Genomic DNA, 27,794 nt, shown 5'->3' on the forward strand with positions numbered 1-27,794 from the left:
GGCGGTCTCCAAAGAGGCCGGCCCCTAGTAGTCGGCCCGTGGCGCCCTCAAAGTCTACGCCCTCGTCAAGAAGACAAGACAGGGTGTGGCTACATCATAGCCCATCCCCCCGAATCCAGGGCCGGGCGTGGCCACAGCGCCTCGTACGGGCAGAGATCTCCGCACGACGCGGCACTGTTGCCACTCCCCCCTAGACGTCACTCCTGACAGGCGGAGTCCTGTTCCCACGACGGTCTGTCGGTACGGCTTGCAGGCGGCGGGCCCTACCAGGCAGTGAGAGCCCTGGAGATGGAGGAAGCCAGGCCAGTCGGACCCGCGGGAGGCCGGCTTCCAGCAGACGGCTTGTCCCTCCCTCGGGCCCCATGCGCCATCAACCAGATGAGACACGATGTGGGTACAGTGATCGCCCGCCAAGCGGCGGGACTGTAGCCACGCTCCCTTGACCAAGCCTGCGTCATTAGCATCACGGCTACAGTGATCAGCAGCCGGCAAGACCCGCGAGCGGCGGGAGCGGCCTGTCGGCTCCGTACCAGACCAGTCGGCGGGGCCCACCAGGCGGCGGGCCCCAGCGGCTGGTGGAGAAGCCGGCGACCAGAGACACTGACGGCCGGGTCCTACACCCGGCAGATTACCAATATACCCCTGGGGGGTAGGCCTATATAAACCCCCAAGGCACCCATGCAAAGGGTTCCAACCTGTTAGAATTAGACTCATACCTAGAGGAGGACAGAGCGTGCCTGCCTTCTCCCACCTCTAGCAAACAGCTCGAGGAGCACCATTGTACCACTAGTGTCTTAGTGATCATGCGGAGACCCCGCAGAGCAGGACTAGGGGTGTTATCTCCTAGGAGAGCCCCGAGCCTGGGTAAAGTGCGCCGGCGTTCGTGTCTACGCCTCATCCCGCTTCCAGGCACCGGCGACGTTCTACTCGCTCCCACCATGATAAGCCATCCATTGGCATATGTCCCACCCAACCCCCGACACTCGTCCTACATCCGAACTCCAAGAGCGTCAGATTGTGATCCACGAGCCTGCTTTCACAGAGGTTCCTGAAGCTGAAGTTCTAGCTGTTGACCCCACCGCAGTTGAAGACATTTGTCCCCAAGACAATGTAAATGATGATGAAGTCCTTCCTCAGATAGAGCACCAAATGGTATCATCGCCTGTTCTCACGAACAACGAACTCATCAGCATTGGTCGTCCTCTGACGCCAATTGCTCAGGATGATTCATGGGCTAATCGCCCTCAAGACTCCCCCCGTCAAGAAGAATCACCAGGTACTCCACCACCTCAAGTCACCACTCTGTTGCTTGACGATGACGACTATGTGGTATAGCCAACTCCCTCTCCAAAAGCGTCGCCCGCATTTCGCAGGCTTCACAAAGGACCAAGGCCACAAGTCACTTTATCGAGCGTTCCAGAAGGAGAAGAGCAACATAACTCAGTGGCACGACAAGTGTTTCCTGACGCCACTCCAACTGTGAACGTCTCTGAGTCTAAAGCCAAAGCTGTTGAAGACATTCCGGCTGCATCAGCCGATGACCCAGAAGAACCCCGTCAAGAAGAAGAGCGAGTTGCCACACCCCCTACCAACCAAGAAGCTGTTCTCAAGGAGAACGAGTCTGTGCCTGACCCACCAGCTACTCAAGTGGAGGTTGAAAATACAGAGGCGGCCACCAACACCAATACTGAAGCCAATGACGTTGTCATGGCTGAAGCTAATGTGGCGCCTGAAGTTAATGTGGCGCCAGAAGTGAACGTGGCACCTGAAGCCAATATTGCACCTGAAGCCATTGTACAACTTGAAGCCCATGGCAATGCCGATGCTCCTGTACCACCTCCAAGGCCTCACACTATTGAGCTGGCATTTGATCGCGGCCAACCTGTCATGGTTCGTTGGCCTATTCTGGTTCCTCCTCCTGCTCCTGGACCTCAATTTGACTATCATGTGGAGCACAGGCCTCAGGTCCAGAAGCCAAAACCGAGGCTGCCAAGGTTTCCAGGTACAGCAACTTCACCAGGATCGTTTAATGTGAACGGCTTCATTGCACACAACACCTTCTTTGATAGCGCCAAGAACCCATACTCGAAGCCAATAATTTCATCTGATCGGTTCTGGAGCTATCAGCAGCACAGTTACTATTCTCGTGTTCTTTACAATCAAGGGTGCATCTTTCCCCATATGCGTCTAGACTGTGAAGCTATTGCTGGCCTGCCCTGCTTGGAAGAAGCCCTCGACTGCTTCAGAGATGCTGGCCTTCTACAGTTTGTGACCGACAAAGAGAATTGGAATGAAGAGCTTCTGTTACAATTCTATGCAACTCTTCACATTCACGGCTACAACAGGGATCCGAAGACTTGGGTCCTTGAGTGGATGACAGGCAATGTACACCACGAAGCCAAAGCTCTTGATATTCTTGAGCTTACTGCCTTGCCCACTCCAGGTGAATTGTATGAACCTGGTTGTCAGCTTCACCGCAATGCATTGGAGAGCATATTCCAGAAGCCTGAGCCAAATATGAGCCAAATGCTGAGTATGATGAAACCACTGCCTAGAGATGCTGAATATCCAATGGAATTCTTTGTTGAAGACCTAGAGTATCTGCCCCGCACCATCTATCATATCATCAGGCGAACTCTATGGCCTGTCAAAGGACATTCTCCAGCGGCGAAGCTTGAAGGAGCAATGAAGACATTGTTTTTCTATATCCTCAATGGCATCAGTTTCAATGCTCGGGATTTCTTCATCAGGCAACTTGAAGCATCCGGCTCTGATCTATTTGGTCTGATGTTTTATGCTCCATGGGTAATGCGCCTCATCAAGCTTCACTCTGTTATCAACTATCAGCCTTCTACGCGCAATCACCTCATATTCTTGCCAAAGGTTGATATGTCTATCGAAGCCATATACCCAGAGCCTGCCAAGGAGCCAATTTATCTTCACAATGTCGATCGTCAAAGCTTCACGCAACCCATTGAAGGAGTTCTTGCTGCAACTCGTGTTTATCCTTTGGCTGGAAATACACGTGCACTTCATCGTGCCCATACCGAAGCCACTGAAAGCACAATTGCTCAAAGGCCTCGGAAGCGATCTCGTGTTCTTAATGACCGCGAGCTTCTCGTCGCCCTGCATCAAAAATAGGATAAGCATCATTACTAGCTGAAGCGTCAGATGCAAAGCCTCTTGGTGGATGTTAATCGCATTCGCAATCTGGCCACCAAGAATGCATTTGTTACACATGAAACCTGTCAGCGGTCGTGGAAGAGTCTGACATTGCTAAGCTCAGAAGATGATCTTCAGCAAGATGGCTTCACCGAGAGATTCAAGTTTGATTCCGCTCCTCCCAGGAACGTTGTCTTGCGTCGGACTCCCTCACTCGAAGACTCTGACTACTCATCCTCAGCGGCAACTGTCAATGCCATAGTCATTGATGACGAAGACGATGCTACTTCACCAACTACAACTTCGCCTCGAATCGACACTGCACCAAGTTCTTCTGCACCACCAGACCTCAACAACGACCTTGCTGCTTCACCTACTCCTCATGGGAATGAGTAGAAGCTCTATGTCTTCAAACCTTTTTGGTCCTTACTGACAAAAGGGGGAGAAGCATATGAGTTGATAGTCTTCAAGCGGGTCCATATGGGTGGTTGCTATACTTTTGCCAAGTGCTTACAACTCTCGCTTTTGATACATTTGGTTCTTTGAGTTGTAACACTTAAACTTGATGGTCGTCTGCTACCTTTTCTGTCAACTACGTGATGCGATGATAAATTCCGCATGTGCGACGATAAATTCCACACTAAGTCATTTTGTAGACGTCCATTTCTCATTATGCATGTCATTATCTTCGTTATATCTTTTCATGCATGATGAATTGTCTTCATAAGTTGAAGAGGATCTCCACAAGTACAACCTGCCATGTGCATTTGCATTCCAAAGCAAAACACTTATATGCACATCTTCAGGGGAGCCTTTTGCTACTTACGAAGACAATATCTCAATCCTTTACAATTTCACGTACTTTTATCCCCGTTGAAAACTTCAACCAGTTTGTCATCAATCACCAAAAAGGGGGAGATTGTAAGTGCATCTAGTGCCACCCCTAGTTGGTTTTGGAGTATTGACGACAAACCTGGTTGAGGGACTAATGTGTTTGTGAGAATTGCAGGATAACATAGGTAGTAGTCTGTGGCACCCCGATCCGCATGGAGCAGGGGGCCTTCGCACGTCAGCCCAGGATAACACCTGACGCACGACAGGTCCATAATACAGCATTCCAGGTACAAAAATATTCATCAAATGCATGTATATGAGATTACATCATTGATGAATACAATTATCTGGCATAGCCCTAAGGCTATTAAATGACAGCGGAAGTCTGATAAAAATGGCGGCGGAAGTCTTGGTTTGGCAGCATAACAACTCTGGCTGGGCTCCACAACTCACAGGACTGGCAACATTACGGCCTAGCACGACGGATCAAGCGAGCAATACGGGTAGGACCTACAAAACTGGCATGACACGCCAGGACAGTACATTGAATGTACTTGCAAGACAACCAAATACATAGCATCCAAACAAGCTGCAGACAAAGCAAGAACCGAGCGCATGCAACACCCTATCTCATATCAATTACTAAACATGGAATGATAAAAATGAACTAAGCATGAACAAAATCATAACATCTACTAACATGGCAATGACATGGCATATCAGAACATGACTATAACATTGTAATAGCAAAACATAGAATTGTATCTCAATCATGGCATAACTTAACATGTCAATCAAAGCATAGCATGGCATCAAGAAACTATGCTGAAAATAAACTACCGATAATATCCAATGCAGACATAGCATGTTAACATTATGCAATCATCTTCTGTTCTATCATGGTTCTTTAAATGCAAATAATGATATATTATTCCAGCAATACAACCAAACTTGTGCACCGAGTCCCTCGGACTCTCTTATCAACTGTGATCATCTCTGGATCACAAACACACCACCAAAGTGGTCTTTCTCAAGAACAACTCGTGATCCTTACGGCGATCACAACCACGACCAACACTTGGTCTCCAACCGTGATCCTTACGGCGATCACAACCACGACCAATATTTGGCCCGTGATCCTTACGGCGATCAAAACCACTTATCTCATCATCAAAATATCGTCATGACTCCTCACGACTATCTCATAGTTCAAGTTACCATATTCTTTTTATCACATATTTATTTACCAACTTAATTATTTCGTTTTGTCCTCCATTTCGACCAAGACCTGATAGTGGGACCTACTACGAACGTGTTGCTATCGATAGACTTTATATACACTCTGCAGAGGTAGCACACTGTACTCACACCACGGAACCCATGGCCTCGTCATCCCATTCGGGTGGACCAATGGCATTCCGACGAAACCAACCTACTGCCATGACGCTCTCCCGGCCACTCCGACCCAATCCCCAACGGGCTGGTCCTGGGTGGCCCCGTGTCTACCAAAGACACCCCGACCACCGTCGTGGTCAACTCCCACTCGGGGACTGGTACCAAAAATCTCAAAAACGAGCACACAAGGTTATGACCGCTTACCTGATCAGGGTAAGCACGCCCATAACCTTCCCTAGTGGGAGGCACCGGCGAGAGGTCACGACAATAGCTCGCATTAAGGCCTCCCATAAGGCAAATGTGGCTGCACTGAAAAAGTTCGGTTTGGCGGCACTATGACTCGATACCATCGATGACGGAGGAGGTTTGTTATTATTAAGTCATTTTATTTCCTTCTCCATCATCATGAACATATTTGACATGAGTGCAACATGCCGCATACAAATGCACGAACAAAATATTGAACTCCTCAAGTGCACAACTATAACATAAAGGACACGACAATAGTATATGAACGGTGCATTACAATCCTCATAGCAGTTTATAACGATGACATGCAAATAAAGTAGAGTAGTGGCATGTCATTATTAATAATAACATTCTAATTAACATGGCAAAGGTATCATGAAACACAAGCATGCAAGATAGGCATAAAGAAATAACTGGCCGATGAAAACGATATAAAACAACTGCAACTACACACACACAAGGTGCAAGCAAAGTCAACATGCAAGTTCGGGGCTCATGATAAGAGGTTGGCTTGCCTGGGGGTCGACAAATACTCCGGGAAGAAGTGCGAAATGATCGCGAAAAGATTTGTCGGAAACAGTTCCTTCTCGGAGGGGGCTATTTACGGGCAAGGGCAAAAAGGTCATTTTCACTGTGTGAAAATATTATGAAAATGACATCAACGGAACAGGCTCGATGAAACGAAGACGTGGGCTTTGGATTCACCTTATTTGGAGTTGTGGGTAAAAAGATATGACCGTTTAACTATCAGGGACCAATCTATAAAGAAAATCATTACAAACGGGGCCCTAGCAAAAAAACAGATCGTGTCTTTCTCAGAAATACGCTTTCCAGAAAGGAAAGCACATTCTAACCTGAAGAAGAGGAAGAATACGCTTTCGGTGATTGAATGCGCATTATCCAGCAATACGCTTTCGCGTGGGGAAAACGACTTCGCGCCTGGGGCGCGTCCACTTATCCAACGTGGCGCTCCCCGTCTCACCGACAGGTGGGGCCCAGAGGCAGGGTCAACGCGGGCGGGGCCCGCCTGGCCTTCTTCTTCCTCATGCTCGGGGTCGAGCGAGGCAGCGGGAGGGGATCGCCCCGACGGCGATCGCCGGCGCGTCCGGACACCTCTCGCGACGGCCGACCTACCCATGAGCTCAGGAGAACGAGGCGCATCTCCTGGTGGGCTCGGTTGCCGGCGAGGAGCACGGGAGAAGAAGCAGCAGGGCACGCGATGGAGAGGGGCTTCGGGCTCTGGTGAGCATGGGGTTCTGGTGGGGGAAGCGTAGGGGCGGCGAGCCAGGGAGGATCGACGGGGAGTGGCGCGTCCATCCATGGGCTCAGACTGGGCAGGGGACGGCCGAAGAGAGAGAATGGCCGAGGGGGGTCGGCGGCGGCCATTCGGCCATGGAGGGGAATGTGAAGCTCCGAGGTGAGTGGGGAGGCTTTGAGAGGCGTTGTGGTTGCGGAAGAGCTCGAGGGCTCTACTTATAGCCGCAGGAGAGGTCGGGAAGGGGGGGCGAGGTGGCACATGGCGTGCGACGTGTCCGTGCGCCGGCGAGGGCGCAGGCGCGGCCAAGGCTCACGGGGAGGCACGGGAAGGCGACGAGGGGGATCAAGACGAACGCCAGAGGGTCACGGAGACGAGGAAGGCATGCGGACGAACGGAGGAAGAAGACATCGGCGAGGAAGACGACGATGCACAGGAGCGCACTATTCCGGTCATTGGCACGGTTCTCCGGAGAAGAAAACGAAGGGGGGCAGCGGTCCAGAGGGAAGACGACGACGAGGGGGGCTACTGGACATTAATGGCGAGACCAGAGGCGGTCGGGGCAGCGATGTCGACGACCACAGTGGCTAGACCACCGTTTTGGCTGGTTACACGCGTGGTCACCACTGGCATGGCATGCTCTGGGGTTTTAACTGATGTAAATTCATGTCTACCGCGTAGTCCTTCCAGCGTGGAGTGTTACCATGGTGAAAGATCGGGCAGAGACAAATGGAGATGAGTGAAACAAGCTCCACAAGTTTGCTGTTGCAAACTTGGCAACATCCTAGAGATTAAACCAGAGAGGGTAAATGGTAAACTTGATGTCCAGGAGGCTTGGGGTAGAAAGGACTACAGTCCTGGGAGTTTTGAGGTAAAATGGACAACTATTTACCATAGTTGTTGTACAACCACCAAAACTGACCCAGAAACTTAATCATGATGAAACACTCACTAGGAGTGATGGATTGGGCTATAACTTGGCAAAGCCTAATGATTTGAACATACCATGATGCTGTAAAAAGTTCATACCAAATGGACTCACCAAAATGGTACTTCCTTCACAGCTATCATTTCTGTCCAAAAACTTTAGAAACATCCTCAGGGAAATTGGTCAGTGAAATGAGCCACAATCTTGTGGAGATAGGTTATATGAGTAGGAGAAGGCCTAGAAAAATTATCAGCCATAATGGAGCAAGATAAAATACACTTGCTTCACAAACTGAAAATTTGGACAGAAAACAAGAATTGCTCCTGTGCTCACATAGTTCAATGAAATGAACTGAATTTGGGTGGAGAATAATGATTTGAGATACTTGATAGGATGGAAAATTTTCATCCCATTTGGAAACACTATGAAGGTACTTCCTTCACAAACTTGTGTTCTGGTCAGAAACTTTGAAAAATTGCACCGGGAGCTAGGGTGAATGTATTGAGCTCATATTTGGTATCCATGGGTTATTTAACAATGTTAAACACTCTGCCAAATTGCAGCTCAATCGGACTTGGCAATAAAGCACTTCCTTTGCAAAATTTCAAAGAAGGCAGAAACATGCATTGGATCATGTGCCAAATTTTGAACTGTGGAATCATGATATTAGGATGGAACTAGTGATTATATAGCAAGGACAAGCTCCACAATTTATGTGGGAATTTTCTCTACTATAAAAATAGTAGTTCCTTTGGGAATTGGCAGAAATGCAATATTGGCATTAGATAGGAAAAGGCAATTTTCCTTATTTAATTATGGCCAATATACTTGCCAGAGCTTGGATTAGGCATAAGCATCAACCCCACCAATTCTCATGAATTTAGGAGATGGCTAGATATGCCTTTGGATTTTATCCCTAGGAAAGGCAAGAAAAGGAATAAATCATAATTCAAAAATATTGCATTGGACTTAGCAATATTTTTGCATATCCAAGGTTAAGAAAGATAGGATGATCTCTGGGATCAATTGGGAGGATCAACAGAACAAGGAAAATGGTGGCTCCTTTGTAATCACAAGGGCATATCCAAATTCCAAAAATTTGGAATTAGGGTTTAAGAGGAATTGAGCTGATGCAAATGAGGTCTTGCCCACTGAAAAAGACATGAGCAGGATTTTGAAAGGTTGGAAATGACAAAATTTTCTCAGGGTCATCCAGCAAACTCAGGAGAAAATTTTGAAAATGAGTGCCAGGAGAGAATAACAGCACAAAAATTGATAACCCAATTTTGGGGTTGTTACAACTCTTCCCCCTTAAAAAGAAATCTCGTCCTCGAGATTCCTAGGGTTACAGCACAAACGAAAGAATAACAACTCCAGAGAAAAACCTCGGGGTTAATTTTTAACCCTTTGGTTAAATTCAAACGAGTTGGGGGCACCGAGAAAAAAATATTCGCGGATTCCTCCATGAAACGTAGGTGTCGAGGTAGAATCAAGGGTGAAACCTGTATCGGGGTAGATGTACTAGATCGAGTGAAATAAAATTGGCAGTGTTTCTCCGGAAATGAAATCAGGAAAAAGAATTAGAGACGAGGAATTTCCAAGCGGAAATGCCTCTGCGGGGTTTCTAGAGCTGGAAATCCGGCACACGGCGTATGCACAGATAGATAGGGATATGTGACTTTGCATTTCCCCGAGTACTGCCCGAATGTACTCGTGGGTGAATCGGGTATGCGTGCAGTATGCAGAAAAATCTAAACTAGCAAACAGACAGAGGCAATAAACATGCAACGGAAAACACACCAGGCAAAATCATTCTACGGTGTTTTAATGCTAGTGGGTATATGTACTCCTGGTATACATATACCTACACCAGCGCGCATTTTATTATAGACTCGAGACGAGTCAGGGTGAATTTAGTGTATGTGATCTACTAATTAAAATCTTGTTAGCAACACAGTGTCAACCCTGTCAAACATTTCTGCTTGACAGAGAGACAAGCAAAAACAACACAAAAACAAAAGCACAAAAACATACATAGAACACAGCATACGGACTACAACAGTACCAGCAGACAACAGAACACGAACGCGCTAAACGAAGCAACTCATCTAGGGATACATAGTTCTACCCTCATATCAAGGATGAACCGACAGACTGATCATCTTACTGCTTGACTGAGGTCATGCAGAGGATTTTCCTTGCTGGGGCTCTCCGGGAGGACGAAGACTGAGCCAATCTCCATCTTCATCATCCGACACTACTATGGGTTGGGGTTCGGCTGCTGGGGGTGTGGCTGAAATTGATTCGAGCAAATGCTGCTGGTGGATCTGTAAAAGAGCCTTGTCGAGGGTGACGATGTTGGGTCTAGGCCACAACACGGGTTGAGAGGACAGCACTGGTTCAGATGGCGTTGGACAAATGACTTGAGATGCGAATTTACGAGCCTCATGGTAAGCTTCCTTGACGACTCGCACCGCATCGTTGTCCAGAGTTCGAAACTCGGCAAGCATCTGGGAAATCATCATCCCCTGGGCAGTAATATACTGCACCAGGCGAGCGATTGCGGGGTCATCTCCTTGGCTAGCGGGAGAAGGCTGCATTCCTACCTCTGTCACAATTGGGTAGAAGCAGAAATCACGCCTTGCTGCCATATGCGAGTATCTGGTTCGGAGGTGAAGCATAGCCTCCACAGCAGCGGCCTGAATGGCTAAATCAGAGGTAGGCATAGCTCTACCCTGAAAAACCAACGGCTGGCCATCCGCTGCTAGGCTGATGCACACTCTTGCATCGAAGCGATGAAGGTGAGGGACGGGTGATGATTGGAACACCAGGTAATCGGGGCTAGCCTTACAGCCAAAGGCTTTGGTGAGCATCTCAGCAAGAAGGGGTGGAAAGCCGGGGTGGTTGACGGCACCGGTGCGGCTGTGAAAGTTGGGAGCTTTGAAGGTGCCAGTCATGGCTGGAGTGCTACTAGCAAGGCTTCTCTGTAGGGACATGGTTGACTGAGGGGTGAGCGATACGGCGAGCGGAAAGGGGGCTTTTATAGGCAGCTATGCGAGACATGCCCGCATGGTGTGGCCCCTTTCCCTTAATGGCGAAGGGTGAGCGGTGTGGCCGACCCGAAAGGATATGGTTGCTATTCGCGCCATGGATAACTAGGCGGGGACAGCGGGGTGAGGATGTGTCGGTCCCGACTGCGCCACCTGTTGATTAATAGTGGCCATGCCGTATGGAGGGATGGGTCAAATCCCTTAGGGCCATTACCGGTTAATGGTAGTGGTGATCTAATACTAGGATAACCTATGCCAGCCTGGCTGCTCTGATACCATGCCCTGTGGCACCCCGATCCGCATGGAGCAGGGGGCTTTCGCACGTCAGCCCAGGATAACACCTGACGCACGACAGGTCCATAATACAGCATTCCAGGTACAAAAATATTCATCAAATACATGTATATGAGATTACATCATTGATGAATACAATTATCTGGCATAGCCCTAAGGCTATTAAATGATAGTGGAAGTCTGATAAAAATGGCGGCGGAAGTCTTGGTTTGGCAGCATAACAACTCTGGCTGGGCTCCACAACTCACAGGACTGGCAAGATTACGGCCTAGCACGACGGATCAAGCGAGCAATACGGGTACGACCTACAAAACTGGCATGACACGCCAGGTCAGTACATTGAATGTACTTGCAAGACAACCAAATACATAGCATCCAAACAAGCTGCAGACAAAGCAAGAACCGAGCGCATGCAACACCCTATCTCATATCAATTACTAAACATGGCATGATAAAAATCAACTAAGCATGAACAAAATCATAACATCTACTAACATGGCAATGACATGGCATATCAGAACATGATTATAACATTGTAATAGCAAAACATAGAATTGTATCTCAATCATGGCATAACTTAACATGTCAATCAAAGCATAGCATGGCATCAAGAAACTATGCTGAAAATAAACTACCAATAATATCCAATGCATACATAGCATGTTAACATTATGCAATCATCTCCTGTTCTATCATGGTTCTTTAAATGCAAATAATGATATATTATTCCAGCAATGCAACCAAACTTGTGCACCAAGTCCCTTGGACTCTCTTATCAACTGTGATCATCTCTGGATCACAAACACACCACCAAAGTGGTCTTTCTCAAGAACAACTCGTGATCCTTACGGCGATCACAACCACGACCAACACTTGGTCTCCAACCGTGATCCTTACGGCGATCACAACCACGACCAATATTTGGCCCGTGATCCTTATGGCAATCACAACCACTTATCTCATCAGCAAAATATTATCGTGACTCCTCACGACTATCTCATAGTTCAAGTTACCATATTCTTGTTATCACATATTTATTTACCAACTTAATTATTTCGGTTTGTCCTCCATTTCGACCAAGACCTGATAGTGGGACCTACTACGAACGTGTTGCTATCGATAGACATTATATACACTCTGCAAAGGTAGCACACTGTACTCACACCACGGAACCCATGGCCTCGTCATCCCATTCGGGTGGACCAACGGCATTCCGGCGAAACCAACCTACTGCCATGACGCTCTCCCGGCCACTCCGACCCAATCCCCAACGGGCTGGTCCTGGGTGGCCCCGTGTCTACCAAAGACACCCCGACCACCGTCGTGGTCAACTCCCACTCGGGGACTGGTACCAAAAATCTCAAAAACGAGCACACAAGGTTAAGTCCGCTTACCTGATCAGGGTAAGCACGCCCATAACCTTCCCTAGTGGGAGGCACCGGCGAGAGGTCACGACAATAGCTCGCATTAAGGCCTCCCATAAGGCAAATGTGGCTGCACTGAAAAAGTTTGGTTTGGCGGCACTATGATTCGATACCATCGATGACGGAGGAGGTTTGTTATTATTAAGTCATTTTATTTCCTTCTCCATCATCATGAACATATTTAACATGAGTGCAACATGCCGCATACAAATGCACGAACAAAATATTGAACTCCTCAAGTGCACAACTATAACATAAAGGACACGACAATAGTATATCAACGGTGCATTACAATCCTCATAAAAGTTTATAATGATGACATGCAAATAAAGTAGAGTAGTGGCATGGCATTATTAATAATAACATTCTAATTAACATGGCAAAGGTATCATGAAACACAAGCATGCAAGATAGGCATAAAGAAATAACTGCCGATGAAAACGATATAAAACAACTGCAACTACACACACACAAGGTGCAAGCAAAGTCAACATGATAAGAGGTTGGCTTGCCTGGGGGTCGACAAATACTCTGGGAAGAAGTGTGAAATGATCGCGAAAAGATTTGCCGGAAACAGTTCCTTCTCAGAGGGGGCTGTTTATGGGCAAGGGAAAAAAGGTCATTTTCACTATGTGAAAATATTATGAAAATGACATCAATGGAACGGGCTCGACGAAACGAAGACGTGGGCTTTGGATTCACCTCATTTGGAGTTGTGGGTAAAAAGATATGACCGTTTAACTATCAGGGACCAATCTGTAAAGAAAATCATTACAAACGGGGCCCTAGCAGAAAAACAGATCGCTTCTTTCTCAGAAATACGCTTTCCAGAAAGGAAAGCGCATTCTAACCCGAAGAAGAGGAAGAATACGCTTTCGGTGATTGAAAGCGCATTATCCAGCAATACGCTTTCGCGTGGGGAAAACAACTTCGCGCCTGGGGCGCGTCCACTTATCCAACGTGGTGCTCCCCGTCTCGCCAACAGGTGGGGCCTAGAGGCAGGGTCAACCCGGGCGGGGCCCGCCTAGCCTTCTTCTTCCTCACGCTTGGGGTCGAGCGAGGCAGCGGGAGGGGATCGCCCCGACGGCGATCGCCGGCGTGTCCGGCCACCTCTCACGACGGCCGACCTACCCATGAGCTCAGGAGAACGAGGCGCATCTCCTGGTGGGCTCGGTTGCCGGCGAGGAGCGCGGGAGAAGAAGCAGCAGGGCACGCGGCGGAGAGGGGCTTCGGGCTCTGGTGGGCATGGGGTTCTGGTGGGGGAAGCAGAGGGGCGGCGAGCCAGGGAGGATCGACGGGGAGTGGCGCATCCATCCATGGGCTCAGACTGGGCAGGGGACGACCGGAGAGAGAGAATGGCCGAGGGGGATCAGCGGCGGCCATTCGGCCATGGAGGGGGATGTGGAGCTCCGAGGCGAGTGGGGAGGCTTTGAGAGGCGTTGTGGCTGCGGAAGAGCTCGAGGGCTCTACTTATAGCCGCGGGAGAGCTCGGGAAGGGGGGGGCGAGGTGGCACGCGGTGTGCGACGTGTCCGTGCGCCGGCGAGGGCGCAGGCGCGGCCAAGGCTCACGGGGAGGCACAGGAAGGCGACGAGGGGGATCAAGACGAACGCCAGAGGGTCACGGAGACGAGGAAGGCATGCGGACGAACGGAGGAAGAAGACATCGGCGAGGAGGACGACGATGCACAGGAGCGCACTATTCCGGTCGTTGGCACGGCTCTCCGGAGAAGAAAACGAAGGGGGGCAGCGGTCCAGAGGGAAGACGACGACGAGGGGGGCTACTGGACATTAATGGCGAGGCCAGAGGCGGTCGGGGCAGCGATGTCGACGACCACAGTGGCTAGACCACCGTTTTGGCTGGTTACACGCGTGGTCACCATTGGCATGGCATGCTCTGGTGTTTTAACTGATGTAAATTCATGTCTACCGCGTAGTCCTTCTAGCGTGGAGTGTTACCATGGTGAAAGATCGGGCAGAGACAAATGGAGATGAGTGAAACAAGCTCCACAAGTTTGCTGTTGCAAACTTGGCAACATCCTAGATATTAAACCAGAGAGGGTAAATGGTAAGCTTGATGTCCGGGAGGCTTGGGGTAGAAAGGACTACGGTCCTGGGAGTTTTGAGGTAAAATGGACAACTATTTACCATAGTTGTTGTACAACCACCAAAACTGACCCAGAAACTTAATCATGATGAAACACTCACTAGGAGTGATGGATTGGGCTATCACTTGGCAAAGCCTGATGATTTGAACATACCATGATGCTGTAAAAAGTTCATACCAAATGGACTCACCAAAATGGTACTTCCTTCACGGCTATCATTTCTGTCCAAAAACTTCAGAAAAATCCTCAGGGCAATTGGTCAAGTGAAATGAGCCACAATCTTGTGGAGATAGGTTATATGAGTATGAAAAGGCCTGGAAAAATTATCATCCATAATTGAGTAAGATAAAATACACTTGCTTCACAAACTGAAAATTTGGACAGCAAACAAGAATTGCTCCTGTGCTCACATAGTTCAATGAAATGAACTGAATTTTGGTGGAGGATAATTATTTGAGATACTTGAGAGGATGGAAAAGTTTCATCCCATTTGGAAACACTATGAAGGTACTTCCTTCACAAACTTGTGTTCTGGTCAGAAACTTTGAAAAATTGCACAGGGAGCTAGGTTGAATGGATTGAGCTCTTCTTTGGTATCCATGGGTTCTTTAACAATGTTAAACACCCTACCAAATTTCAGCTCAATTTGACTTAGCAATAAAGCACTTCCTTTGCAAAATTTCAGAGAAGGCAGAAACTTGCATTGGATCATGTGCCAAATTTTGAACTGTGGAATCATGATATTAGGATGGAACTAGTGATTATATATCAAGGACAAGCTCCACAATTTATGTGGGAATTTTCTCTGCTATAAAAATAGTAGTTCCTTTGGAAATTGGCAGAAATGCAATATTGGCATTAAATAGGAAAAGGCAATTTTCCTTATTTAATTATGGCCAATATACTTGCCAGAGCTTGGATTAGGCATAAGCATCAACTCCACCAATTATCATGAATTTAGGAGATGGCTAGATATGCCTTTGGATTTTATTCCTCAGAAAGGCAAGAAAAGGAATAAATCATAATTCAAAAATATTGCATTGGACTTAGCAATATTTTTGCATATCCAAGGTTAAGAAAGATAGGATGATCTCTGGGATCAATTGGGAGGATCAACAGAACAAGGAAAATGGTGGCTCCTTTGTAATCACAAGGGCATATCCAAATTCCAAAAATTTGGAATTAGGGTTTAAGAGGAATTGAGCTGATGCAAATGAGGTCTTGCCCACTGAAAAAGACATGAGCAGGATTTTGAAAGGTTGGAAATGACAAAATTTTCTCAGGGTCATCCAGCAAACTCAGGAGAAAATTTTGAACATGAGTGCCAGGAGAGAATAACAGCACAAAAATTGATAACCCAATTTTGGGGCTATTACATAGTCCCTCATTGATTCGGTTTACCTACCGGAGATGACCCCTAAAAATGTGTGAAGACATTGAAGACAATGGTGGTATGTGAAGATATTCACAACGAAGATTATGACTCGAGAAGACATTCACGTGAAGACTATGGAGTGCGAAGACATAGTTGTTTCGTAGTTTCCTTTTCTTCTTTGTTGAGTCATAGGAACCACCGTACTGTTAAGTGGGGTCCAAGTGAATAAAGTCAAAGTGACTGAAGTGATGCTCAACCAAATCCTAAGTCTTCGAGCGAAGACAATGAGAGCAAATCTTATCCAGAGCTGGATGAGTCAGCTTTACTTCCAGCCCAAGTCAAGCTGACGCGTGTGTTTGAAATCTGACCGTTGGAACACGTGTCAGTTCCTTAGTGACCCAGGGTCATTTCCGAAAAATCAGGTCGGGTTTCCTAGTGGCTATAAATAGCCCACCCCCTACACCATAAATTGGTGGCTGCTCAGAGTTAGTGCACGGCTTTTGTCGTTTGAGAGCAACCCACCTCCGAAGCATTTGAGAGAGAGATCCTTGCGAGGACAAAGCCCAAAACACCCAGAGCCCAAAGAGTGTTTGGCGTCACTGAAGTCTTTCTGTCCGTGTGATCTGAAGACTTGTTACACTTGAGGACTGTGAATCCTCCAGCTGGTTAGGCGTCGCGTTCTGAGCATCCAAGAGTCATTGTGGATTGCCGGTGAACGAAGTCTGTGAAGGTTCGGAAGTCTACCTTTAAGACTTACCAGAGTGATTGGGCGAGGACTAAGTGTCCTTAGCTCAAGGGGAATAAGGTTTAGACGTGGTCTTCTGAAAGACACCACTACTTCGCCTCTTTGTTGGACCGCCAGTGCTTCTACAACCAACGGATACTATTTAACATAAATAATAAGTGTGAGTTGAATCTCAGCCTCCCTAACTAGACATACAGTTGTCACAGCAACTGGAACTGGTCCAACAAATCCTTGTCCTCACCAAGCAATTGGTTCTATCGTCTCCCTCTCTTTACTTATAGTTTGTCTTCGTGAAGTCATTGCCTGCTTGCATTATCTGTTTGACTTCACTGTGTGACAACTATTGTTGGTTGGCTTCATACTATCTTCCATCCTGGTCCATACTGCCTAGCTGCTATTAGTCTTCATGATTTCACTTCATTGAATACTTGACTATGGCTTGTCTAGTGTAGTTTACCTTCCGCTGCATGTCAATAGGTTCATTTCTATTGTTTGTCTTTGAAACTCCCATGTTTTGAATACTTCCATAAAAATCGCCTATTCACCCCCCCCCCCTCTAGTCAATAACTAGCACTTTCAGATCTGGATACCATGAGTTGAAGATCCGAGAACAGGATATACCTAAGACAACTTTCACCACAAGGTACGGGCTATATGAGTATACGGTTATGTCATTTGGATTGACTAATGCCCCTGCCTATTTAATGAGTATGATGAATAAGGTGTTCATGGAGTTCATGGACAAGTTTGTTGTGGTGTTCATTGATGATATTTTGGTATACTCGAAGAATGAAGAGGAACACAAGGAGCATTTGCGTTTAGTTCTCGAGAAGCTCAGGGAACATTAGTTATATGCCAAGTTCAGCAAATGTGAGTTTTGGTTGAAGGAAGTAGGATTTCTTGGACATGTTATATTAGGAGAAGGTATAGCCGTGGATCCTACCAAGGTTAAGTCAGTCACTGATTGGCTATCACCCACCTCAGTTGGAGAGATCCGCGGTTTTCTTGGACTCGCGGGATATTATCGGAGATTCATTGAGAATTTTTCTAAGATTGCGAAGCCAATGACGGAGTTGTTGAAGAAAGACACTAAGTTTAAATGGACACATGAACGTGAGGCAAGTTTTCAGGAGTTGAAGAAACGTTTGGTTACCCCCAGTGCTGATTCTGCCGGATATAAGCAAGGATTTCCAAGTGTATTGCGCCGCTTCTCGCTTAGGACTTGGAGGTGTACTTATGCAAGATGGAAGAGTGGTTTCATATGCCTCACGTCAGCTTCGACCGCATGAGTTGAATTATGCCACGCATGATTTGGAGTTAGCAGCTGTAGTGCATGCACTCAAGAACTGGAGACATTTTCTTATTGGAAATTGTTGTGATGTGTACACGGATCATAAGAGTTTGAAGTACATTTTCACACAGAAGGAGTTGAATCTCAGGCAGAGGAGATGGTTGGAGCTTATAAAGGATTATGATATGAAGCTGCATTATCATCCAGGCAAGGCCAATGTTGTAGCCGACGCTTTGAGCCGGAAGAGTTATGCCAATACCCTCATAAGCGGAGGATTACCAAAGGAGTTGGCCGAAGATCTCACGGAGCTTCGTTTGGAGATAGTCCCTAGAGGTTTTGTTGCAACAATCGAAGTTCAGTCGACATTATTGGGAAAGATTCGAGAAGCTCAGAAGGATGATAAGGAAATTGCTGAGATAAAGGAGAGGATGAGTAAAGGAAAAGCCAAAGGCTTTCGTGAGGATGAGCACGACACCTTGTGGTTTGAGGACCGTGTTTATGTGCCCAATAATGCAGAGATCAGGAAGTTGATACTTCAGGAGGCTCATGACTCGCCATACTCGATACACCCCAGAAACACTAAGATGTATTTGGATTTGAAGGAGCGTTTCTGGTGGACTAGTGTGAAGAAGGATATTGCCGAGTATGTAGCCGTATGTGATGTATTTCAGAGAGTGAAGGCAGAACATCAGAAGCCAGCAGGATTACTGTAGCCTATGGCGATACCCGAATGGAAGTGGGACAAGCTTGGCATGGATTTTATCACCGGATTACCCAGGACCCGATCGGGATATGATTCTATCTGGGTAGTAGTGGATCGTTTGACCAAAGTGGCTCACTTTATCCCAGTGAAAACCACCTATACGAGTGCGAAGTTGGCCAAGATATACATGACCAGGATCGTATGTCTGCATGGAGTTCCGAGGACCGTCGTATCACATAGAGGAACACAGTTTACTTCAAAGTTTTGGCATCAGTTGCACCAAACTTTGGGTACCAGGCTAGAGTTTAGTACAGCCTTTCATCCGCAGACAGATGGACAGACCGAGAGAGTCAATCAGATTCTGGAGGACATATTGAGAGATTGTGCACTAGATTATGGATCTAGTTGGGATGATAATTTTCCTTATGCAGAGTTTTCATACAACAAAAGTTATCAAGCCAGTTTGAAGATGACCCCTTTGGAAGCTTTGTATGGAAGGAGGTGCTGGACACCGTTGATGTGGATGAAGTTGGAGACGTCAGTTGTTTGGACCAGATTTGATCAAAGAATCGGAAGATAAGGTTAAGTTGATTTGAGATAGACTGAAGGTAGCTCAGTCCAGGCAAAAGAGGTATGCAGACTCAAAACGCAAGGAGATAGTCTATGAAATCGGAGACAGAGCGTATCTTCGTGTGTCACCTCTGTGAGGAGTTAAACGTTTTGGAGTTAAGGGAAAGTTAGCCCCGAGATTTGTAGGACCATACCGAGTTTTGGAACGTATGGGAGAAGTGGCCTACAAGATGGAGTTACCCGAAGGACTGTCAGGAGTTCATGATATGTTTCATGTTTCTCAGTTGAAGAAGTGCCATGCTGAGATGGCCGATATTCCTCTGAGAGATACAGTGCCCCTGGAAGCAATTCAGTTGGATAGTGATCTGACCTACGAGGAGAAACCTGTCAAGATTCTCGAGTTTGCCAGCAGAGTCACACGCAGCAAGGTTATCAAGTTTTGCAAAGTTCAGTCGAGCCACCATACCGAGGATAAAGCCACCTGGGAACGAGAGGAAGATCTACGGAAAGACCACCCACACCTATTTTCTAGCCAACCCCAATCTCGAGGGCGAGATTCACCTTAAGGGGGCGGGGGTAGGTTTGTAACATCCCAAATTTTCAATTTGGAATGTTATACATAGGTCATCATATGCATATCATATTTTATTTGCATTTTGGTTTTGATCCTAGAAATTCTAAGCAACTCAAGGACCCACGGAGAGAGTTGGGGATTTCATTTATTTTCATATTTGAATTTTCCTCAAATATTGAAAAGAGGATCATTTTGGTTTTAATTAGTTTTCTCTCCGAAAATATTTCCAATATTAAAAATAAAAGAGAGGAGATAATATGACTTCTCCAAAATAAAAGAAATATTGGGGGGAAATGTTAAAATCAAATAATTATTTTATTTGGATTTTATTTGTTATTTTATTTGAATTAGAAAAATATGCATTTTTTCAAAATTGCACTTTTAGGCCAAGAAAATGTTCACTTTGTTCTAAATATTTTATTAAGACGGGGAAAATTGTTTTTGGCATTTTTTAGAATTTTGTTATATTTATTTAGGATTTTTCCTTTTCGGCGGAATTGTTTTTTTTAAGTTGCGCCCAGCTGCTGCCGCCGCCTTCCTCGCGCGGGAGCGGGCCGAAGCCCAGCTGTCGCCGCCTTCCTCGCGCGGGAGCGCGCCGCCGCCGGACTCTGCCTCGCCCCGCCGCCTTGCCCCCTCCCCCAAGCCGCCTCGGACCCCTCCCATCCTCCTATAAGTACCCCGCCACCCCACCGCCTCTCCCCTCGTCCCGCCTCGCCGCCTCAGCCCCGCCACCGAGCCGGTGTCGCCGCTGCAAGCTGTTGCCGCCGCCGCCTCGCCTCGCCGCCGCCGCTGTTCGGATCCCGCCCGTTGCCGCCTGTTTTTCCGGTCTGTCCCGGTTTTTTATTTTAGAAACCCTAGATTTGTTTTATTTTATTTTTAGATCGGTTCGGTTTTTCCCTGGTTTTCTCAGTTAGGTTATTTAACGAACGTTCGTTCGTTAGTTCGTTTTAACGAACAAATTCGCCTATTTGCCTCCGTTAGCAAACGTTCACGCCGTAGTCTTTTATTTTATTTTATTTTCGGCCAGGGACCTATCCGCGATTATTTTTATCGCAGACTAGCCCCTGATTTTCAAACCCTCGTAACTCTTTAACCGTTTGTCCAAATCCAATGAATCCAATGCCAAAATCTTCGTCTCGAACCCCTCTTTCTGGTTAATCAACTTGAACAAGGTTTTGACAATTTGAAATTTGGTTTCAAGCAGATTTGAATTCGAAGTTCTTTTGACCGTAGTTTCAGTTCCGTAGCTCCGTTTTGACCGATTTTTTTGCAAATCGAATCTCTTCAGTTGAACTTTCAGATTGGATCTTCTTATTTGAAGTTTTATCCTTGCATCTATGCTTGAGTGCTTATGTATGCTATTGTTTGTTTGCGATAGAATTCCCGGAGTGCGAAGCATGCTACTACGAGTCTCTAGGGTTTGCGGATCGTCAGCAAGGCAAGTAACACATTGATCATACCCCTTTATTACCCAGTTTTTATGCATTAGTTACAATCCCCAACCACTGCATGATTAGGATGTGATTAACATGTGGGTATTGGGAAGTAGATGATGAGGTAGAACCTATTGCCCTTTTATTATCAAACCCTTGGGAGTTACTTCTACGTTATGCTTATGTTGCTGTGCTATGCTCGTAGACGTGGATTGGGTTTGAGTGTATCCATGACAGATGTGAGATTGTTAATTAATGTTTAACTTAAGGTGGCTACTTAAATACACATCTGGGTGGATTGCTTGCGGGCACCTGGATAATCCAGTGTTGTCCTAGGATATCCCGAAGTACCCGTGTGATCATCCTATGGTTTGCCACCCAGGCTCAAAGGGATCATAAGATTATTCATGCTAGAAACTTCCATGTGCAGCCACAAGCTATTATTCATGTTGATCTCATCACTCTAAAGTAATTTTGTTGGGTTATTAAATACTGCTTAATTGGGATTGAGTTGGAGGAACCTTCTCAATGTTTAACAACTACCATGATAGTTAAATAAAATGTATTCCTTTGTTGTAGGGAAAAATTGGCTTTTCGCAAAACATTATAACCATAGAGCCTCCACCAACCATATATGCATGTAGTGATAGCATTTACCTGTTCATTGCTCTACTGTGTTATATTGCCAGCATATTCCATGTGCTGACCCGTTTCGGGCTGCAACATATCTTGTTGCAGACTTTTCAGACGAAGAGTAAGGTGCGCTAGGTCGTTGTCGTGCACTCGATCAGCTATGCCATTGGAGTTGATGGACTCACTTTATCTTCCAAGCCTTCCGCTGTTATCTTATTTAGATGGCCTTAAGCCATATTTATTGTAATAAGTTCTCTTTTGAGACATTCGATGTAATAAGTGTGTGATTGCACTTTGTTATAAATCCTTCAAGTAATGTGTGTGTCAGCATTACCGATCCAGGGATGACACTTATGCACAGAGATTTGACCGGCTGAGGTCGGATCGCTACAGTTGCCCTCACGACGCGGGTCCACGTGCGCATCTTTCACCGGCGATGATTGAATAGTCAAATGATATTTGGGGAGCGAGCTAGTGTGCTTGAGACGCCGTCTGTGGACTGTAGCCGACGCACCTTCTCGCGAAAGCCATAGGCGTACTATACACTGACGGTGCTCCAGGATATTTTGTGCTGCATCTCACACGGTTGCTGATAATAAACTGTGTGCGATCTACTTGATTTTTCATCTTTATTTGAATTACATAATGGGGTCACAGCGGCAATGGACGGTGTTTGAATTGCTAGACCTTTTATCTGGAGTGAATATGCAACTATATGTGTGTCGTAAAAGAATTGGAATTATTCAGGGTTCGTTTGAACATTTTATACATTAAATTGGTTTTCTAGCCATTTCAGGTGCACAATTCAAATTTGAACTACATGCACATGCTCCAGTGCATATAAATTGGTTGAAAAATCAAATTTGTGCCCTTGGGTGCAGGCTTAGGTCCCATGCAAGAAGTGGGAATGAATTTCAAACACCATGTCACCGTTGATTGCCGGCAAAACATTGAGATGCCTAGTTTTTTAATTCTATTAAATCCAAAACTTGTCTGGAATTCATGAAACTTGGCATGCTATCATGGAGCTGCATCAACATGCCGTGGTAAAAATTTTGTCCCATTTGGGGCAAGTTTGGGTATATGCTTCTCACAAACCGGAGCTTCTCACAACAACAAGCATGATGGTTTTCGGTAGGGAACGTCCCGCCTTTGGGGACGAAATGATATCCATTGCCTCTTACTACTTTCAATTTTTTTCTCATGTCAACATAGAACAACAGGAGTGTTGTGTGAATTTTTGTGATTTTCCGGGGTTCGTTTGGACATTTTTATGCATTAACTGAGTTTCCAATGCATTTATGTGCATAATTCAAATTTGAACTACATGCACATGCTCCAATGCATATAAATTGGATGAAAATCAAATCTGTGTCCTTGGGTGCATGCTTAGGTCCCATGCAAGAAATGGGAATGAATTTCAAACACCAGGGCACCGTTGATTGCCGGAAAAACATTGAGATGCCTGGTTTTTAAATTCTAGTAAATCCAAAACTCGTCTGAAATTCATGAAACTTGGCAGGCTATCATGGAGCGGCATCAACATGCCGTGGTAAAGATTTTGTCCCATTTGGGGCAGGTTTGGGTATATGCTTCTCACAAACCGGAGCTTCTCACAACAAGCATGATTGTTTCGGTAGGGAACGTCCCACCTTTGGGGACGAAACGATATCCATTGCCTCTTATTGCTTTCAAGAATTTTCTCGTGTCAACATAGAACAACAGGAGTGTTGTGTCAATTTTTGTGATATTTAGGGGTTCGTTTGGACATTTTTATGCATTAACTGAGTTTTCAATGAATTTATGTGCATAATTCAAATTTGAACTACATACACATGCTCCGGTGCATATAAATTGGTTGAAAAATCAAATCTGTGTCCTTGGGTGCATGCTTAGGTCCCATGCAAGATATGGGAATGAATTTCAAACACCAGGGCACCGTTGATTGCTGGCAAAATGTTGAGATACATGGTTTTTAAATTTGAGTAAATCCAAAACTCGTCTGATATTCATGAAACTTGGCATCCTATCATGGAGTGGCATCAACATGCCGTGGTAAAAATTCTGTCCCATTTGGGGCAGGTTTGGGTATATGCTTCTCACAAACCAGAGCTTCTCACAACAAGCATGATGGTTTCGGTAGGGAACGTCTCACCTTTGCGGACGAAACGATATCCATTGCCTCTTATTGCTTTCAAAAAATTTCTCGTGTCAACATAGAACAACAGGAGTGTTGTGTGATTTTTCGGGGCTCGTTTCGACATTTTTATGCATTAACTGAGTTTTCAATGCATTTATGTGCATAATTCAAATTTGAACTACATGCACATGCTCCAGTGCATATAAATTGGTTGAAAAATCAAATCGGTGTCCTTGGGTGCATGCTTAGGTCCCATGCAAGAAATGGGAATGAATTTCAAACACCAGGGCACCGTTGATTGCGGGCAAAACATTGAGATGCCTGGTTTTTAAATTCTAGTAAATCCAAAACTCGTCTGAAATTCATGAAACTTGGCATGCTATCATGGAGCGGCATCAACATGCCGTGGTAAAATTTTTGTCCCATTTGGGGCAGGTTTGGGTATATGATTCTCACAAACCGGAGCTTCTCACAACAAGCATGATGGTTTCGGTAGGGAACGTTCCACCTTTGGGCACGAAATGATATCCATTGCCTCTTCTTGCTTTCAAATTTTTTCTCGTGTCAACATAGAACAACAGGAGTGTTGTGTGAATTTTTGTGATTTTTCGGGGTTCGTTTGGACATTTTTATGCATTAACTGAGTTTTCAATGCATTTATGTGCATAATTCAAATTTGAACTACATACACATGCTCCGGTGCATATAAATTGGTTGAAAAATCAAATCTGTGTCCTTGGGTGCATGCTTAGGTCCCATGCAAGAAATGGGAATGAATTTCAAACACCAGGGCACCGTTGATTGCTGGCAAAATGTTGAGATACATGGTTTTTAAATTTGAGTAAATCCAAAACTCGTCTGATATTCATGAAACTTGGCATGCTATCATGGAGCGGCATCAACATGCCGTGGTAAAAAATTTGTCCCATTTGGGGCAGGTTTGGGTATATGCTTCTCACAAACCAGAGCTTCTCACAACAAGCATGATGGTTTCGGTAGGGAACGTCTCACCTTTGCGGACGAAACGATATCCATTGCCTCTTGTTGCTTTCAAAAAATTTCTCGTGTCAACATAGAACAACAGGAGTGTTGTGTGATTTTTCGGGGTTTGTTTCAACATTTTTATGCATTAACTGAGTTTTCAATGCATTTATGTGCATAATTGAAATTTGAACTACATGCACATGCTCCAGTGCATATAAATTGGTTGCAAAATCAAATCTGTGTCCTTGGGTGGATGCTTAGGTCGCATGCAAGAAACGGGAATGAATTTCAAACACCAGGGCACCGTTGATTGCGGGCAAAACATTGAGATGCCTGGTTTTTAAATTCTAGTAAATCCAAAACTCGTCTGAAATTCATGAAACTTGGCATGCTATCATGGAGCGGCATCAACATGCCGTGGTAAAAAATTTGTCCCATTTGGGGCAGGTTTGGGTATATGATTCTCACAAACCGGAGCTTCTCACAACAAGCATGATGGTTTCGGTAGGGAACGTTCCACCTTTGGGCACGAAATGATATCCATTGCCTCTTCTTGCTTTCAAATTTTTTTCTCGTGTCAATATAGAACAACAGGAGTGTTGTGTCAATTTTTGTGATTTTTAGGGGTTCGTTTGGACATTTTTATGCATTAACTGAGTTTTTAATGAATTTATGTGCATAATTCAAATTTGAACTACATACACATGCTCCGGTGCATATAAATTGGTTGAAAAATCAAATCTGTGTCCTTGGGTGCATGCTTAGGTCCCATGCAAGAAATGGGAATGAATTTCAAACACCAGGGCACCGTTGATTGCGGGCAAAATGTTGAGATACATGGTTTTTAAATTTGAGTAAATCCAAAACTCGTCTGATATTCATGAAACTTGGCATCCTATCATGAGCGGCATCAACATGCCGTGGTAAAAATTTTGTCCCATTTGGGGCAGGTTTGGGTATATGCTTCTCACAAACCAGAGCTTCTCACAACAAGCATGATGGTTTCGGTAGGGAACGTCTCACCTTTGCGGACGAAACGATATCCATTGCCTCTTGTTGCTTTCAAAAAATTTCTCGTGTCAACATAGAACAACAGGAGTGTTGTGTGATCTTTCGGGGTTCGTTTCGACATTTTTATGCATTAACTGAGTTTTCAATGCATTTATGTGCATAATTCAAATTTGAACTACGTGCACATGCTCCAGTGCATATAAATTGGTTGAAAAATCAAATCTGTGTCCTTGGGTGCATGCTTAGGTCCCATGCAAGAAATGGGAATGAATTTCAAACACCAGGGCACCGTTGATTGCGGGCAAAACATTGAGATGCCTGGTTTTTAAATTCTAGTAAATCCAAAACTCGTCTGAAATTCATGAAACTTGGCATGCTATCATGGAGCGGCATCAACATGCCGTGGTAAAAATTTTGTCCCATTTGGGGCAGGTTTGGGTATATGATTCTCACAAACCGGAGCTTCTCACAACAAGCATGATGGTTTCGGAAGGGAACGTTCCACCTTTGGGCACGAAATGATATCCATTGCCTCTTCTTGCTTTCAAATTTTTTCTCGTGTCAACACAGAACAACAGGAGTGTTGTGTCAATTTTTGTGATTTTTAGGGGTTCGTTTGGACATTTTTATGCATTAACTGAGTTTTTAATGAATTTATGTGCATAATTAAAATTTGAACTACATACACATGCTCCGGTGCATATAAATTGGTTGAAAAATCAAATCTGTGTCCTTGGGTGCATGCTTAGGTCCCATGCAAGAAATGGGAATGAATTTCAAACACCAGGGCACCGTTGATTGCTGGCAAAATGTTGAGATACATGGTTTTTAAATTTGAGTAAATCCAAAACTCGTCTGATATTCATGAAACTTGGCATGCTATCATGGAGCGGCATCAACATGTCGTGGTAAAAAAAAATTCCCATTTGGGGCAGGTTTGGGTATATGCTTCTCACAAACCAGAGCTTCTCACAACAAGCATGATGGTTTCGGTAGGGAACGTCTCACCTTTGCGGACGAAACGATATCCATTGCCTCTTGTTGCTTTCAAAAAATTTCTCGTGTCAACATAGAACAACAGTAGTGTTGTGTGATTTTTCGGGGTTCATTTCGACATTTTTATGCATTAACTGAGTTTTCAATGCATTTATGTGCATAATTTAAATTTGAACTACATGCACATGCTCCAGTGCATATAAATTGGTTGAAAAATCAAATCTATGTCCTTGGGTGCATGCTTAGGTCCCATGCAAGAAATGGGAATGAATTTCAAACACCAGGGCACCGTTGATTGCCGGCAAAACATTGAGATGCATGGTTTTTAAATTCTAGTAAATCCAAAACTCGTCTGAAATTCAGGAAACTTGGCATGCTATCATGGAGCGGCATCAACATGCTGTAGTAAATTTTTGTCCCATTTGGGGCAGGTTTGGGTATCTGCTTCTCACAAACCGGAGCTTCTCACAACAAGCATGATGGTTTCGGTAGGGAACGTCCTACCTTTGGGGACGAAACGATATCCATTGCCTCTTTTTGCTTTCAAATTTTGGTCGTGTCAACATAGAACAACAGGAGTGTTGTGTGAATTTTTGTGATTTTTTGGGGTTCGTTCGGACATTTTTATGCATTAACTGAGTTT

Source organism: Triticum aestivum, chromosome 4D, assembly GCF_018294505.1.
Source record: "Triticum aestivum cultivar Chinese Spring chromosome 4D, IWGSC CS RefSeq v2.1, whole genome shotgun sequence".
Lineage (NCBI taxonomy): Eukaryota > Viridiplantae > Streptophyta > Magnoliopsida > Poales > Poaceae > Triticum > Triticum aestivum.